Consider the following 16,381-nt stretch of genomic DNA (forward strand, 5'->3'; position numbering starts at 1 on the left):
TTGAATGCTTATGCATTAAAGAGGAGTCCATTATCTGTTTTCTATGTTGTCCCGGTATGGATGTCCTTAGTTGAGATCTATCAAAAACGAGAAATCAAATGCGATCTATCTCCTTGGACCTTTGTACAGGCGGCATAGAGGTACCCCTTTGTGACACTTGGTTGAAACATATGTAATGCAATGATAATCCATGGAAATCCAAGCTAATTAGGACAAGGTGCGAGCACTATTGGTATTCGATGCATGAGGCTTGCAATTTATGGGATGTCTTATGCATAACACATATGAATTATTACTACCGTTGACAAAATTGTTTCTATATTTTCAAAATGAAAAGCTCTAGCACAAAAAATAGTAATCCATGCTTCCCTCTGCGAAGGGCCTTTCTTCTACTTTTATGTTGAGTCAGTTTACCTACTTCCTTCTATCTTAGAAGCAAACACTTGTGTCAACTGTGCGCATTGATTCCTACATACTTGCTTATTTGCATTCATCATATTACTTTGTGTTGACAATTATCCATGAGATATACATGTTGAAGTTGAAAGCAACCGCTGAAACTTATATCTTCCTTTGTGTTGCTTCAAAGCTTTCTACTAAGAATTTATTGCTTTATGAGTTAACTCCTATGCAAGTCTTATTGATGCTTGTCTTGAAAGTACTATTCATGAAAAGTATTTGCTATATGATTCAGTTGTTTAGTCATTATCTTTACCATTGCTTCGAATCACTTCATTCATCTCATATGCTTTACAATAGTATTGATCAAGATTATGATAGTAGCATGTCACTTCAGAAATTCTCCTTGTTATCGTTTAACTACTCGAGGGCGAGTAGGAACTAAGCTTGGGGATGCTTGATACGTCTCAAACGTATCTATAATTTCTTATGTTCCATGCTACTTTTATGATGATACTCACATGTTTTATACACACTTTATGTCATTATTATGCATTTTCCAGAACTAACCTATTAACAAAATGCCGAAGTGTCAGTTCCTGTTTTCTGTTGTTTTTGGTTCCAGAAAGGCTGTTCGGGCAATATTCTCGGAATTCGACAAAACAAAGACCAAATATCTTATTTTCCCGGGAAGGTTCCAGAAGTCCGAAGGGGAGACAAAGATGGACCAGGGGGCCCCACACCACACCTGGGCGCGGGCCCAGGCCTGGCCGCGCCACCAGGTGGGGAGGGCGCCCTGGTGCCCCTCTTGCGCCGCCTCTTCGCCTATAAAATCCGCCGTGACCTAAAAAGCCGATACCGATTGACGAAACTCCAGAAAGACTCCAGGGGCGCCGCCGCCATCGCGAAACTTCAATTCGGGGGACATAAGTCTCTATTTCGGCACACCGCCGGGACAGGGAATTGCCCCCGGAGTCATCTCCATCGACACCACCGCCATCTTCATCACCGTTGCTGTCTCTCATGATGAGGAGGGAGTAGTTCTCCCCCGAGGCTGAGGGCTCTACCGGTAGCTATGTGGTTCATCACTCTCCCCCATGGTGTGATCTTTATGTGATCATGAGCTTTGTATCACTATTAATCTATGTGCTACTCTAGTGATGTTATTAAAGTAGTCTATTCCTCCTCCATGATGTAATGTTGACAGTGTGTGCATCATGTAGTACTTGGCGTAGGTTATGATTGTAATCTCTTGTAGATTATGAAGTTAACTATTACTATGATAGTATTGATGCGATCTATTCCCCCTTTCATAGCTATTGTTGACAGTGTGTATGCTATGTTAGTACTCGGTCTAAATTGCATCGGTCTATTATGCACTCTAGAGGTTACTTTAATATGAACTCCGGATGTTGTGGAGCTTGTTTACTCCGGCTTGAGGTGTGCTTTTATAGCCCTACACAATGAATGGTGTTTGTTATCCAACAAGAGAGTGTAGAGTAGTTTTATTATGTGATCATTGTTGAGAGTGTCCACTAGTGAAAGTAGGATCCCTAGGCCTTGTTTCCAAATATCGAATCACCGTTTATTTACTGTTCTACTGCATGTTTACTTGCTGCCATATTTATTTCAGATTGTTATTACCACTCATATTCATCCATATCACTTGCATCTTACTATCTCTTCGCCGAACTAGTGCACCTATACATCTGACAAGTGTATTAGGTGTGTTGGGGACACAAGAGACTTCTTGTATCGTAATTGCAGGGTTGCTTGAGAGGGATATCTTTGACCTCTACCTCCCTGAGTTCGATAAACCTTGGGTGATTCACTTAAGGGAAACTTGCTGCTGTTCTACAAACCTCTGCTCTTGGAGGCCCAACACTGTCTACAGGAATAGAAGCGTGCGTAGACATCACGGACGTTCGCGTCAACCTACGCCAGTGGCGAGAGCGGAGGGGAGGACCGGCACCGGCGAGGAGGCGGCGACGGCGGAAAGAGCGATGTGCCCAGCGTCCGGACGAGCTCCACATCCTTTACCCGCCAATCCCCTACAAATTCACCGGCTTCCGCCGCCGGAGCTTCTCGCCTCGCCTGATCCCTTCAAGCGGAGATAGAGGCACGGGCGCTACGGCCTGGCGTCGAGAGGCGCTTCAGGTAGTTAGCAATCTACGACGCGGGGCGGTGGAGCCAAGCACTGAGGCAGGAGGTAGGCGGCAGCAGGCAGCGCTGCTTGGGCGATGAGGCAGAGGCGGGGAGGTCGGCCGGGGCTTGGCCGGCACAAGATGTTGGTGAGGTGCATCCTGTGTGGTCGCTGACACTACAAGAAAAGTTCTGATAGGCAACGTCCCAAAATCGTCCGCTAAGGGGTATTTTTCGTCGCCTATGGGCCTAACCCGATGATATGAGTTCTGTTGTCGAAACTGCGTAAGGCAAAGTCCTACCACGGTTTTTTCGGTCCGTCGCGCTTGGGCGCCTTTCCGCCACGGAAAATCGGACCGTTACAGAAGTGTTTCCGGGAGCCCGTTGACTGCTGACGTCATGCAAACTAACACGTGGCAGACGCCGTTAACTGGCAGTTAACGGCGTTAACCGGCTAAACCCCGTGGTAGATGGTAGGCCCACACGAGGCCTGCCACGTCTTAAGCGGGCCGGCCCATTAAGTTTACGGGCCGGGCCAGCTGACTTAGTTTGACCGGTCAACTATATAGCTGGGCTGGTCCATTAGTTACGTGGGCCGGGCCTAACCTCTCAGGTTGATTGGTCAAAACTTTAATGGGCCGGCCCACTAAGCATGTGGGCCGGGCCGAATGCACTCGTTTGACCGGTCAACAGGCAAAAGGGCCGGCCTACAAGACATGTGGGGCCCACTTTCCTGTTATCGGGCCGGCCCATTTACAAAGTGGGGTCCACCTTAAAGCAAGTGGGCCGGCCCAAGAAGTTATTGGGCCGGCCCAATTAGCATGTGGGTCCCACTTTCCTGCTATCGGGCCGGCCCATTTAGTACGTGGGGTCCACAATAGATCAAATGGGCTGGCCCAACAAGCCAGTGGGCCGGGCCAAAAACACAGGTGGGTCCCACTTTCCTGTTAATGGGCCAGCCCATTTAGTATGTGGGGTCCACCATATAGCAAGTGGGCCAGCCCAAGGAGATAGTGGGCCGGGCCAAAAACACAGGTGGGTCCCACTTTCCTTTTAAAGGGTCGGCCCATTTAGTATGTGGGGTCCACCATATAGCAAGTGGGCCGGCCCAACAAGAAAGTGGGCCGGGCCAAAAACATAGGTGGGTCCCACTTTCCTGTTAAAGGGCCGGCCCATTTAGTATGTGGGGTCCACCGTATAGCAAGTGGGCCGGGCCAAAAACACAGGTGGGTCCCACTTTCCTGTTAATGGGCCGGCCTATTTAGTATGTGGGGTCCACCATATAGCAAGTGGGCCGGCCCAACAAGATGGTGGGCCGGGCCAAAAAGGCTGGTGGGTCCCACTATCCTGTTAAAGGGCCGGCCCATTTAGTGTGTGGGGTCCACGGTAAATCAGGTGGGCTGGCCCGACGAGTTAGCGGGCCAGCCCAATGTGGGGCCCACTTTTCTGTTACTGGGCCGGCCCAGTAGTGGGTGGGGTCCACCTTAAAGCAAGTGGGCTAGCCCAATAAGTAAGTGGGCAAGCACGTTTAGTTTAGGGTTTATATGCCGGCATAATAGGCGCTTTAGGATTTTGCGGGCCGGCACATATGTGATTTCGCTTAATTGGGGCGTTCAAGTGATGGGAATTTGTGATTTAGATACTGAGAATATTTACGTGACACATGATTTAAATGGGATAGCCTCACTTACCACAAGCACCAAAGAAAAAATGCACGAAAGAACTATAAAAACTAACTAAATATTACATCAGCTGCAAGGCTTTGAAAAAATATTACAGAACCCAGAGAAATTGAATGGTAATTAAACCTAGCAATACAATGAAGCGATTCGGCAATCTTTTAAGTTGTCCATGCAGCACCTATATCTGAAACAAAGACATTACAAGTTAAGACAGCAACAATGGAAAGGCAAAGACACTACAATATTGTTTGCCAAAGAATTTGGAACTAATCATTTCGTCGTTATAACAAGATCATTGTAATGCGCACAATAAGCAAGCAAAGAGTGCATGCCGCATACCAATAGCCAATATAACAGAGCATGTTAGAATGAAACAACAGACTTACTAATGTCGAGTCCCATGCAAACCAACATGTTCAGGGAGTACAAGATTGGCGTGAACAACATAGTAGCAGGCTATAAATTTTGTAACAACGACTGAGCAAGATGAAGTTATGATGGCTACATCTACAGAGCAGGGAATGTAAACCAAAAATAGAAGTTACGATGGCAAAAGCTAAAGAGGAGGGAATGTGAACCAACATGTGCCAAGTGAAATTACTTCATTTTGGCCGTGAACTAAATAATACTCCTGAACTTATAGTGAAGGGGATGCAAATCAAGATGTTTCGGGATATAAACTTGTAATGAGCAACACATAGAGGATAGTTAATGTTGGAGCTTAGGATGGACCAGATACAGAATATAGTGGGATCACCTGTGAACTTGTATAAGAGGGAATGCAAACCAATATGTTCAGCATTCCATATGTGAGCGTCATGCCAAGTCAGAGAAACAAGTCAATAATGCAGCTTTTGAAGAACAAGATGGCACGCAAAATTATTATCTAGTAGTATGACAAGTTTATTTGTACTACAGGCTAGATAGCAGAGTGATAGCATGCCAAACTAAGTCCTTACTTTGTTAGCTTACAATGAACTAGATACAAAACAATGGCATCACCTGTAGTACAGGGAATGCAAGCCAACATGTTCATGGAGTAAAAAATTGGCACAAACAACATAGTAGCAGGCCATAATTTTTGTAACAACGAATGAGCAAGATAAAGTTATGATGGCTAGATCTACAGAGCAGGGAATGTAAACCAAATATAGAAGTTACGATTCCAAAAGCTATAGAGCAGGGAATGCGAACCAACATGTGCAATTACTTAAAATTGGCCATGAACTAAATAATAGCAGTATGTTACTATAATAGCTAGGAATAAAACAGATGGGAGTTATAATGGCATCACTCATAAACTTGTAGATGAGGGAAACAAATTAGTTTGTTTCGGGATATAAAGTTGTAATGAGCAACACATATAGGATAGTTAATTCTACGGCTTAGGATGGACCAGAAACGGAATATAGTGGGATCACCTGTGAACTTGTAGAAGAGGGAATGCACACCAATATGTTCACCATTCTATATGTGAGCGCCATGCCAATTAAGAGAAACAAGTTAATATTGCAGCTTTTGAAGAATCAGATGGCAGACAAAATTATGATGGAAGTAGGCTTGTGACGAGTTCAAATAAATTTGTACTGCAGGATGGCGGAAGCGATAGTATGCGGGAACTAATAGCGAGCGATTACTTTGTTAGCTTACGACGAAGTAGATAGAAATAACAATGGCATCACCTGTAGTACAGGGAATGCAAACCAACATGTTCAGGGAGAACAAGATTGGCATGAACAAAATAGTAGCAGCCTATAATTTTTGTAACAACGACTGAGCAAGATAGAAGTTATGATGGCTACATCTACAGAGCAGGGAATGCAAACCAAAATGTTCAATCGCTTAAAGTTAGCAATGAACTAGAAAATAGCAAGGTGTTAAGGTCATAGCAAGGAATGAACTAAAAGAGCTTCAGACAAACAAGCATCTGAACCCAGAACATGGCGCTAAAACAAGGGACTTACATTAGGAGAAGCACTCTGTGGGAGTCACAGCAGATCTTCCTGGGGTTGATAGATCCGGTGATGAAGTACGCTACATGTGCTACTTGGGGTTGGAGAGACGGCCATTACAATTCATGGTTAATCATCTCATCTGCAAAAAACGTAACGGCGCGTCGTTAGCACAAACATGTTCCCCCAAGATTAAACAAGAACTTGCAGGCAAGCAATAGAAAAGCGACAGTAGAAGAGTTTAGATCATGCATGGCGCCGGTGAAGCAGATCCGGTTCATGCACAGCGGTGTCAGTGAGCAAGATCCGATGCGGTGGACGACGGATCCGGCGAAGCGGCTCCGGTGGGGTGGACGATACCGCAGCTGAAGCGACTGCGGTAGACTGCTGGATGAGCAGATGGTTTCGAGGTTCGGCGGGAATGATCCGGTCCGGTTGATGATGGCGTCGATGAAGCGGCTTCGGCAGGCAGCCGGATGACGAGGATCGTGAGGCCTCGGGTAGGCTAGGGAAGTCCGGCGGGGATGTTCCGGTGCGGTGGTCGTGGAGGTGGGAGAGAGGGACTTGGGAAGTTCCGGTGGGTGGTCTGAGGGAATTGAATTTTTTTGCGAGGGTTTCCGGGCTAGGGAGGTGGTGATCGAAAAAATGACGGGCCCCCCACCAACCGACTTTGCTGTCATCTCCACAGGGGTAGAATGGGAATTTGGAAGCGTGTGAAATTTTTGTATTTTGTGGGCGGGAAGTTTTGCCTCTATGAGATTTTGAATTTGGCTAAGGTCCAACTATAATGATAAAAAATTGTGAGACCGTACTAGTACCTCTGTTCAAGGCCGAGTGCAAAATCAAATCATCATCACATTAAATACCGGTCACTACCATGATCATGATCTATAGTCCCTATCTTCTTAATCCCATTCAAAAATGCGTTTGAAATATTTCAGGATTGGTGGGAGATTTTGCCGCCCGACTGAGATTAAATTAAACCACATGTTTGACAATTCAAACTTGAGACCTTGGCTATGATACCATTTAAGTTCGAACTGATTGAAAAAGGCTATGCAATTAATTTATATAACATCCATAGGAACAACTACCAAGTTGATCCAAACCGTAGATAAATGCATCCACCAACAAAAGTAGGAACGGTGCCATAATCTAAGGAAACATTTCACAAGACCAATGTACTCACTATGTAGTGTTCATCTCCAATTATCTATGGTATTTTCTTAGTCTTTGGGAGATTATAACGAACTTGATTGGCCTCGTGCAGTAGGGCATCACATGCTTCTAATCTCGATCTCAACATGTCAACTTTTGTTCTTAGCATAGCTGTTGCAACTCGTTCTACTTGGAGTTGTTCCTCCAAAACTTGAGCAGAGAAAGACTTGGACTTGGGCTTCAAAACCCAGCATTTCGCAGGAAAGAGTTTTTGGTGATATCTTTATCTTTCCCAGGTTTTGCCATCTCGAATTAGCATGACAAGTTTTGAGTTGTGTAAAAAGAAAAGTTATTACAGAGAAAAATGCAGATGGTAGATTTAATGTGTACGAACTACTTTTAATCATACAAGTTGGCATGCCTGACTATAATAAGGACCATCTATCTTGCTAGCATGCATAATTATTAAGGTATTATTAATGGGCTACCATGTTCGTAGTCTTCGAAGAAATAGCCTTTATTGCATTACGAGCAGAAAACAGTTCACACGTGCGCTCAAATTCAAATTTTCAGCATGCAGCCAATTTATGGTTTAATTGAAGTACACATCAGGATATTATTTCACACAAAATACAGCAGCCACATGGAACATATCTAATTTTAGTACAACAACAAAATTTGCAATTATTACAGACCACGAAATTTTGAGTAGTAATTAATTACAGCATTGGCATCGTGATCCACTTGGTGAACAACGAGAATCAAAGTTTATTTAGACACCTTCAATTCCCAGACACATCACAACTGGCTTACCATGACAAGTGCATAGGAGATTCTTTAGAACATTTTCTGTCAAAGTTTGCCTATTTTTCAATTCATGTATCTCTTGGCGTGTGTTGGCAATTATTTCATCAGCATCTTTGTTTTCCCGCCCAAATATATCAACTGCCTCTTGGAGTGCATCCCCCAAATCTCTTTGTGCCGGATTAAGTTGAGCAATAGATACCATGGGCCTATGCGAGCAATATGCACTCTCACTGCTGCTTTGTGAAACATCAATACTTGAGGCATTGGCCCTTGCTTCTGGCTTTGTAGCTTTATTTGAAGCCTGAAATTTAGATAAAACAAGTTACAACATCATATGATGCAATAAAAGACCTCCAATTTCAAGAGCATCATTGAGCTGATATAACATAGCAAGCAATCAAAAATAGAGCCTCGTACATCTATTTCTTACGGAACGGTTGGTGTCTTGGACTCGGTGGACCAATGAGAGCACGTGCCATCACATCCTTTGTTGCTCGTGAAATGACCGCAACACTTGATAAATGGGTTGTCCCTACTGACATTACAGCTTTGTTTGCAGGCTGAAACTAAGACAAAACAAGTTAAAATGCAATACAATACACGGCAAACAAACAACACTGTTGACATAATTTTGAAAGAACCATGGGCAGATATAACAAAGAAACCAGTTAAGCCACATGCCTCTTAGAAAAACCAAACTAGATCATGGCGATGATGTATACAATGAACCAAGCAACTAGACATCATGTGCCCAATAACGAAGCCAGGTCACTGCACAGAAGAAATCTAGCAAATAGCCAAATACAGTCAAAACATTTGCATGTTGGATTGGATACAATTAGGAAAATAATGTATGATTGATTTAAGCATGACTCAGATAGTGCCTTCGACAACGTAGAAGGTCAATGCAACAATTAATTGTATGGCTTGTATGAAGTGCCATAACATTTAAATTAAGCATAACGAGGCATTGCTTAATCTGAGAACTGAGTGCTAGCTCAGTGGCAAGGCTTGCAAGTGCGCAGCCAGCCCACCCGGGTTCGAGTACCAACGGGACCGAATTAAACACAAATGAAGCGAGATGTCAGTACAAGTAGTGGCAATGAAATGCAAAATCCATAACAGAGCCAATGACAACATTCACTTGCTAACAAAATCTAAGGCTTTAGCTTTCATATACCCTCAAAATTTAAAATAGTGTAATCCATCGAAAGGGTATCATGGTATCATTTAATCTCAGCCATCTCGCCCCTAATACCAAACATGTATCATTTAATCTTAGCCGTTCTTTTGTTTTACTCAAGAAAACATTTTTGTTTTGGGAGTTTATAGAAGCACAAGCCATCGTCTACATTGGCACTGTGTTATGAAAAATATCATCTTCATCGTACATGGTTATGTGAAGATATTGATATATAATTCTGTGCTACGAAAACAAATAGCAATTACTATGTTACAAGAACCATCTTCAAGCTCGAAGATACGAAGTTCATTGGTCCACCAACCAAGGCTGATAAAATATTATATATTAATTTAGTACTAATATTTCGTATTTACTCATATTAAGGTCTAACTTTTTTCCCCATGACAACCAGTTTTGATATAAAATCTAACGGTGGCCATGTGTGGGTCACATAAAAAGTATTGTGGTAGTAAATTTATACATAGATATTGGATAATGTATTTTAAATTTCAAAAAATATGGTAGAAATATATAAATTAGATAGTCTTGCCGTGCAATATGCATGCCGCAAAAGGTAAGATAGATCCTTAAAAATTCTCGACTCTAATCACAAAAATATACATAATCCTAATGGGGTGTCCATGAAAAAGTTGTGTCACTTTCGTATTAGGGTATACTTCCATTTCATACTGACTAAAAAACTTAATTGTAGTGAACTCACATATTACTCCTTTCATTACTTCTTAGGGTGTATTAGTTTTTCAAAAGCCAAACTTTAGGCTTTGTGACTAATTTTAGCAAAAAATAATAATTATCAACATCAAATAAATTATGGAAATATATTTTAAAATTATATATGTCGTGACGTGCAAAGCACGTGCTACTTACTAGTAGATTACTAGAAAATGAATGAAGCAATTGAACATGGAGCGTATTATATAAACAGCCAGATCATTTGAATATGGATATACCACATCATGTCAATGGGACTCAGAAAAACAAAGCTAGACATTTAAACAAGTAATATAACTATTTTTTTCACAATGTTTCAAGTAGAATAGGAAGCTAGGTTAGGAATAAAGCAATCATGTTTCAAGTAGAATAGGAAGCTAGGTTAGGAATAAAGCAATCATGTTTCAAGTAGAATAGGAAGCTAGGTTAGGAATAAAGCAATCATGTTTCAAGTAGAATAGGAAGCTAGGTTAGGAATAAAGCAATCATGTTTCAAGTAGAATAGGAAGCTAGGTAAGGAATAAAGCAATAAAAAAACATGAAGTGCATCATTTCAGCTAGGATCATTTCTATCAAACTTCATGCACTAGCCATGGAACAACAGGCAAACTCAATGAAGCAATAGGCAAAAAATTAACATAATAGAATTTCAGGACTTGTTTAAGATAGCCAAATCATGTAACTTATACCTGTGCATGCGGATGCCAGATGGGTCAAAGGCAGTGTGCAATGTTCCATATGGTCATTGTTTATATTTTATTAGATTCCATTAGGCACCTTAGGTAGTGCAACATACAGAAAATGATGCAATTGAACTACGCACAGGAGGTAAATTAACATTCCAAAAAAAAAACAGGGAACTTACGTGAGCTTTTTTTTGAGTCACATGGACCTCATCAGGTACTTGGACAGAAGAACCTGGTGCCTCACTGTTTCTCCTCTGCATGAAGGAGAAGCCAATTGTAAACAGAAACAGATCCAAGATATAGAAGTTTGCATTAAGCAATATACAAAAAACAGCAGGTACTTACATGATTATAGGCGAGCTTTACTCTACGTTTCTGAGTGTAAGATGTGCCTGCTGCACGTGTAATAACAACAAACAGTTACGAGTCAAGGATTTGCTATAATTAAATTGACACCAAACAGTAGTAGAAGCATTATGACGTGCATAAACATGTAATACAGGATCGCAGAAAGATATCAAACATGATGTAACTAGAGCAGTAGCCTACGGCCAAATAGTGAGAAATTGTAATCGTGTCAATGGTGGACTTGTATAGCCTACCCCCAACTTGTTTGGGAATAAAGGCTTTGTTGTTGTTGTTGTTGTTGTTGTTGTTGTTGTTGTTGTTGTTGTTGTTGTTGTTATTGTTGTTGTTGTTGTTGTTGTTGTTGTTGTTGTTGTTGTTGTTGTTGTTTTTGTTGTCAATCGTGGAAATGTAGAGCATTCAACGGCTCGTGATTGGTGGCTCATATTTTGTGGAGTTTCAGCGAATGGGTGGGTTAGGTCACTCAGACCACCACACTCTGTATTTTATATCATCTGAGTTAGGGTCACAATACCACTGGACATGGGCCTCTATGGGCCTCACACTGGATACAATATTACTACAGCGCTACTACTAAAACCACTCATGGTCCAACACACCCCCTCAAGATGATCATGGGTAAACAACCATGGCCATCTTGCAACAACAACATGACACATATGACAACTACGAGTAATGAACTTTCAGCATAACTCCTAGGATACATGACATCATTGCACTTTCCATCATCTTGTCATCTCGATTCATCTCTTCATCGACGAAGACATCCAGCTTCAACCATCTGGGATACGCACAACTCCTAACCATACACGTCCTCAACAACCCCGGCTGCCTCACCACACAAGTTCCGCAGAACCATCCACACTCGCCTCAATGTCCTCAGCCTCTCTTCTCCACTCTGCCCGGCCACTGACCTCTTCCATCTCTCCCGCAAACCCCCAGCCAACTCCTGCCTCAACCATCCACTCCTCAAGCACCCATGCCTATCCCCCGGTCAGGCCTCAACCAGTCTCACCTCAGGCACGCGTGCCTTTCCCCTGGACAAATCCACAATGATACGTCTCCGACGTATCGATAATTTCTTATGTTCCATGCCACATTATTGATGTTATCTACATGTTTTATGCACACTTTATGTCATATTCGTGCATTTTCTGGAACTAACCTATTAACAAGATGCCGAAGTGCCGATTCTTTGTTTTCTGCTGTTTTTGGTTTCAGAAATCCTAGTAAGGAAATATTTTCGGAATTGGACGAAATCAAAGCCCAGGGGCCTATTTTTCCACGAAGCTTCCAGAAGTCCGAAGGAGAGACGAAGAGGGGCCACGAGGGGGCCACACCCTAGGGCGGTGCGGCCCCCCCTTGGCCGCGTAGCCCTGTGGTGTGGGGCCCCCGTGCCGCCTCTTGACCTGCCCTTCCGCCTACAAATAGCCTCCGTGACGAAACCCCCAGTTCCGAGAGCCACGATACGGAAAACCTTCCAGAGACGCCGCCAACGCCGATCCCATCTCGGGGGATCCAGGAGATCGCCTCCGGCACCCTGCCGGAGAGGGGAATCATCTCCCGGAGGACTCTACGCCGCCATGGTCGCCTCCGGTGTGATGTGTGAGTAGTCTACCCCTGGACTATGGGTCCATAGCTGTAGCTAGATGGTTGTCTTCTCCCCATTGTGCTATCATTGTCGGATCTTGTGAGCTGCCTAACATGATCAAGATCATCTATCTGTAATTCTATATGTTGCGTTTGTTGGGATCCGATGAATAGAGAATACTTGTTATGTTGATTATCAAAGTTATATCTACGTGTTGTTTATGATCTTGCATGCTCTCCGTTACTAGTAGATGCTCTGGCCAAGTAGATGCTTGTAACTCCAAGAGGGAGTACTTATGCTCGATAGTGGGTTCATGCCTGCATTGACACAGGACGGTGTGAGAAAGTTCTAAGGTTGTGTTGTGCTGTTGCCACTAGGGATAAAACATTGATGCTATGTCTAAGGATGTAGTTGTTGATTACATTGAGCACCCTACTTAATGCAATTGTCTGTTGCTTTGCAACTTAATACGGAGGGGGTTCGGATGATAACTTTGAAGGTGGACTTTTTAGGCATAGATGCAGTTGGATGGCGGTCTATGTACTTTGTCGTAATGCCCAATTAAATCTCACTATACTCATCATGATATGTATGTGCATGGTCATGCTCTCTTTATTTGTCAATTGCCCAACTGTAATTTGTTCACCCAACATGCTGTTTGTCTTATGGGAGAGACACCTCTAGTGAACTGTGGACCCCGGTCCAATTCTCTTTACTGAAATACAATCTACTGCAATACTTGTTCTACTGTTTTCTGCAAACAATCATCTTCCACACAATACGGTTAATCCTTTGTTACAGCAAGCCGGTGAGATTGACAACCTCACTGTTTCGTTGGGGCAAAGTACTTTGGTTGTCTTGTGCAGGTTCCACGTTGGCGCCGGAATCCCTGGTGTTGCGCCGCACTACATCCCGCCGCCATCAACCTTCAACGTGCTTCTTGGCTCCTCCTGGTTCGATAAACCTTGGTTTCTTTCTGAGGGAAAACTTGCTGCTGTGTGCATCATACCTTCCTCTTGGGGTTCCCAACGAACGTGTGAGTTACACGCCATCAAGCTCTTTTTCTGGCGCCGTTGCCGGGGAGATCAAGACACGCTGCAAGGGGAGTCTCCACTTCTCAATCTCTTTACTTTGTTTTTGTCTTGCTTAGTTTTATTTACTACTTTGTTTGCTGCACTAAATCAAAATACAAAAAAATTAGTTGCTAGTTTTACTTTACTTGTTATCTTGTTTGCTATATCAAAAACACAAAAAAAATTAGTTTACTTGCATTTACTTTATCTAGTTTGCTTTATTGTCTTGCACTCTATATTAAAAATACAAAAAATTAGTTACTTTTGTTACCATGTCTAGCTCTGAACCTGTTACTTCTTCGCCTGAAGAATTAGTCTTCACTTTTAAACAAGGGGATGAGGAGAGTTTTAAGGATGCTTGGTCTAGAATTTTTACTTCTTATCGTAAAACTGAACCTCAAATGACTCTAAGTTTGCTCCTTAGTAATTTTTATTTCGGTATTATGATTCGCTATAGATATGCTTTGGATACTTTAGTGGGAGGAGATTTCCTTCATTGCAATGGGGATCAAGCTTTTAATGCCATAAAGAAGTTGGTTGCATCACATGATTCAGCTAATAACTTTGATTCAGCCCTCACTAGCATATATAGTAGATTAAATAATCTCGAGATAAGTACATCTCGCTTGGATGATAACTATTGCCACGTTCGTAATCGTCTTGAACAAGTTTTAGTGAACTCTAAACTCTCATTGTGGGATCCTGCTGTTAAAATTGTTATCGGTGATCGAACTCTCCATGCCTACTGTGATATTATGTATGAATTTTGCCTTATGCCTGAAAGTATTTATAAATCTTTGAAACTTTGGGGAGTTGAGGAAGGAGGAGAAGAAATAACTCTCATTGATAACTCTACTATAATTCCTAAAGGAATAGCCGCAAGTGTGCATACAACCATTCTTGGAAGAATAATATCCATTGATTATCTTGTTGTTGAAACAGGAAAACTCACACTCGGAAGATCCCTGCTGAAACTATTGGGAGCAGTCATTGATGTTGGAGAAGGCACTCTGAAATTCACCTCAATACCGGGGGGAAATCATATATTTCCTAAACCAAAGGGAAAGAAGAACAATAAGAAAGGTAAGGGTAAAGCCCAAGGTAAGGTTAACACTTCATCTCTTGATAATACTTGATACACACTTTCTGCGCCTAGCTGAAAGGCGTTAAAGAAAAGCGCTTATGGGAGACAACCCATGTTTTTACCTACAGTACTTTGCTTTTATTTTGTATCTTGGAAGTTGTTTACTACTGTAGCAACCTCTCCTTATCTTAGTTTTGTGTTTTGTTGTGCCAAGTTAAGCCGTTGATAGAAAAGTAAGTACTAGATTTGGATTACTGCACAGTTCCAGATTTCTTTGCTGTCACTAATCTGGGTCCACCTCCCTGTAGGTAGCTCAGAAAATTAAGCCAATTTACGTGCATGATCCTCAGATATGTACGCAACTTTCATTCAATTTGAGCATTTTCATTTGAGCAAGTCTGGTGCCATTTTAAAATTCGTCAATACGAACTGTTCTGTTTTGACAGATTCTGCCTTTTATTTCGCATTGCCTCTTTTGCTATGTTGGATGAATTTCTTTGATCCACTAATGTCCAGTAGCATTATGCAATGTCCAGAAGTGTTAAGAATGATTGTGTCACCTCTGAATATGTTAATTTATATTGTGCACTAACCCTCTAATGAGTTGTTTCGAGTTTGGTGTGGAGGAAGTTTTCAAGGATCAAGAGAGGAGTATGATGCAACATGATCAAGGAGAGTGAAAGCTCTAAGCTTGGGGATGCCCCGGTGGTTCACCCCTGCATATATTAAGAAGACTCAAGCGTCTAAGCTTGGGGATGCCCAAGGCATCCCCTTCTTCATCGACAACATTATCAGGTTCCTCCCCTGAAACTATATTTTTATTCCATCACATCTTATGTGCTTTTTCTTGGAGCGTCGGTTTGTTTTTGTTTTTGTTTTGTTTGAATAAAATGGATCCTAGCATTCACTTTATGGGAGAGAGACACGCTCTGCTCTAGCATATGGACAAGTATGTCCTTAGTTTCTACTCATAGTATTCATGGCGAAGTTTCTCCTTCGTTAAATTGTTATATGGTTGGAATTGGAAAATGATACATGTAGTAATTGCTATTAATGTCTTGGGTAATGTGATACTTGGTAATTGTTGTGCTCATGATTAAGCTCTTGCATCATATGCTTTGCACCCATTAATGAAGAAATACATAGAGCATGCTAAAATTTGGTTTGCATATTTGGTTTCTCTAAGGTCTAGATAATTTCTAGTATTGAGTTTGAACAACAAGGAAGATGGTGTAGAGTCTTATAATGTTTTCAATATGTCTTTTATGTGAGTTTTGCTGCACCGGTTCATCCTTGTGTTTGTTTCAAATAAGTCTTGCTAGCCTAAACCTTGTATCGAGAGGGAATACTTCTCATACATCCAAAATACTTGAGCCAACCACCATGCCATTTGTGTCCACCATACCTACCTACTACATGGTATTTTCCGCCATTCCAAAGTAAATTGCTTGAGTGCTACCTTTAAAATTCCATCATTCACCTTTGCAATATATAGCTCATGGGACAAATAGCTTAAAAACTATTGT

Source organism: Lolium perenne, chromosome 1 (assembly GCF_019359855.2).
Source record: "Lolium perenne isolate Kyuss_39 chromosome 1, Kyuss_2.0, whole genome shotgun sequence".
Taxonomy (NCBI): Eukaryota; Viridiplantae; Streptophyta; class Magnoliopsida; order Poales; family Poaceae; genus Lolium; species Lolium perenne.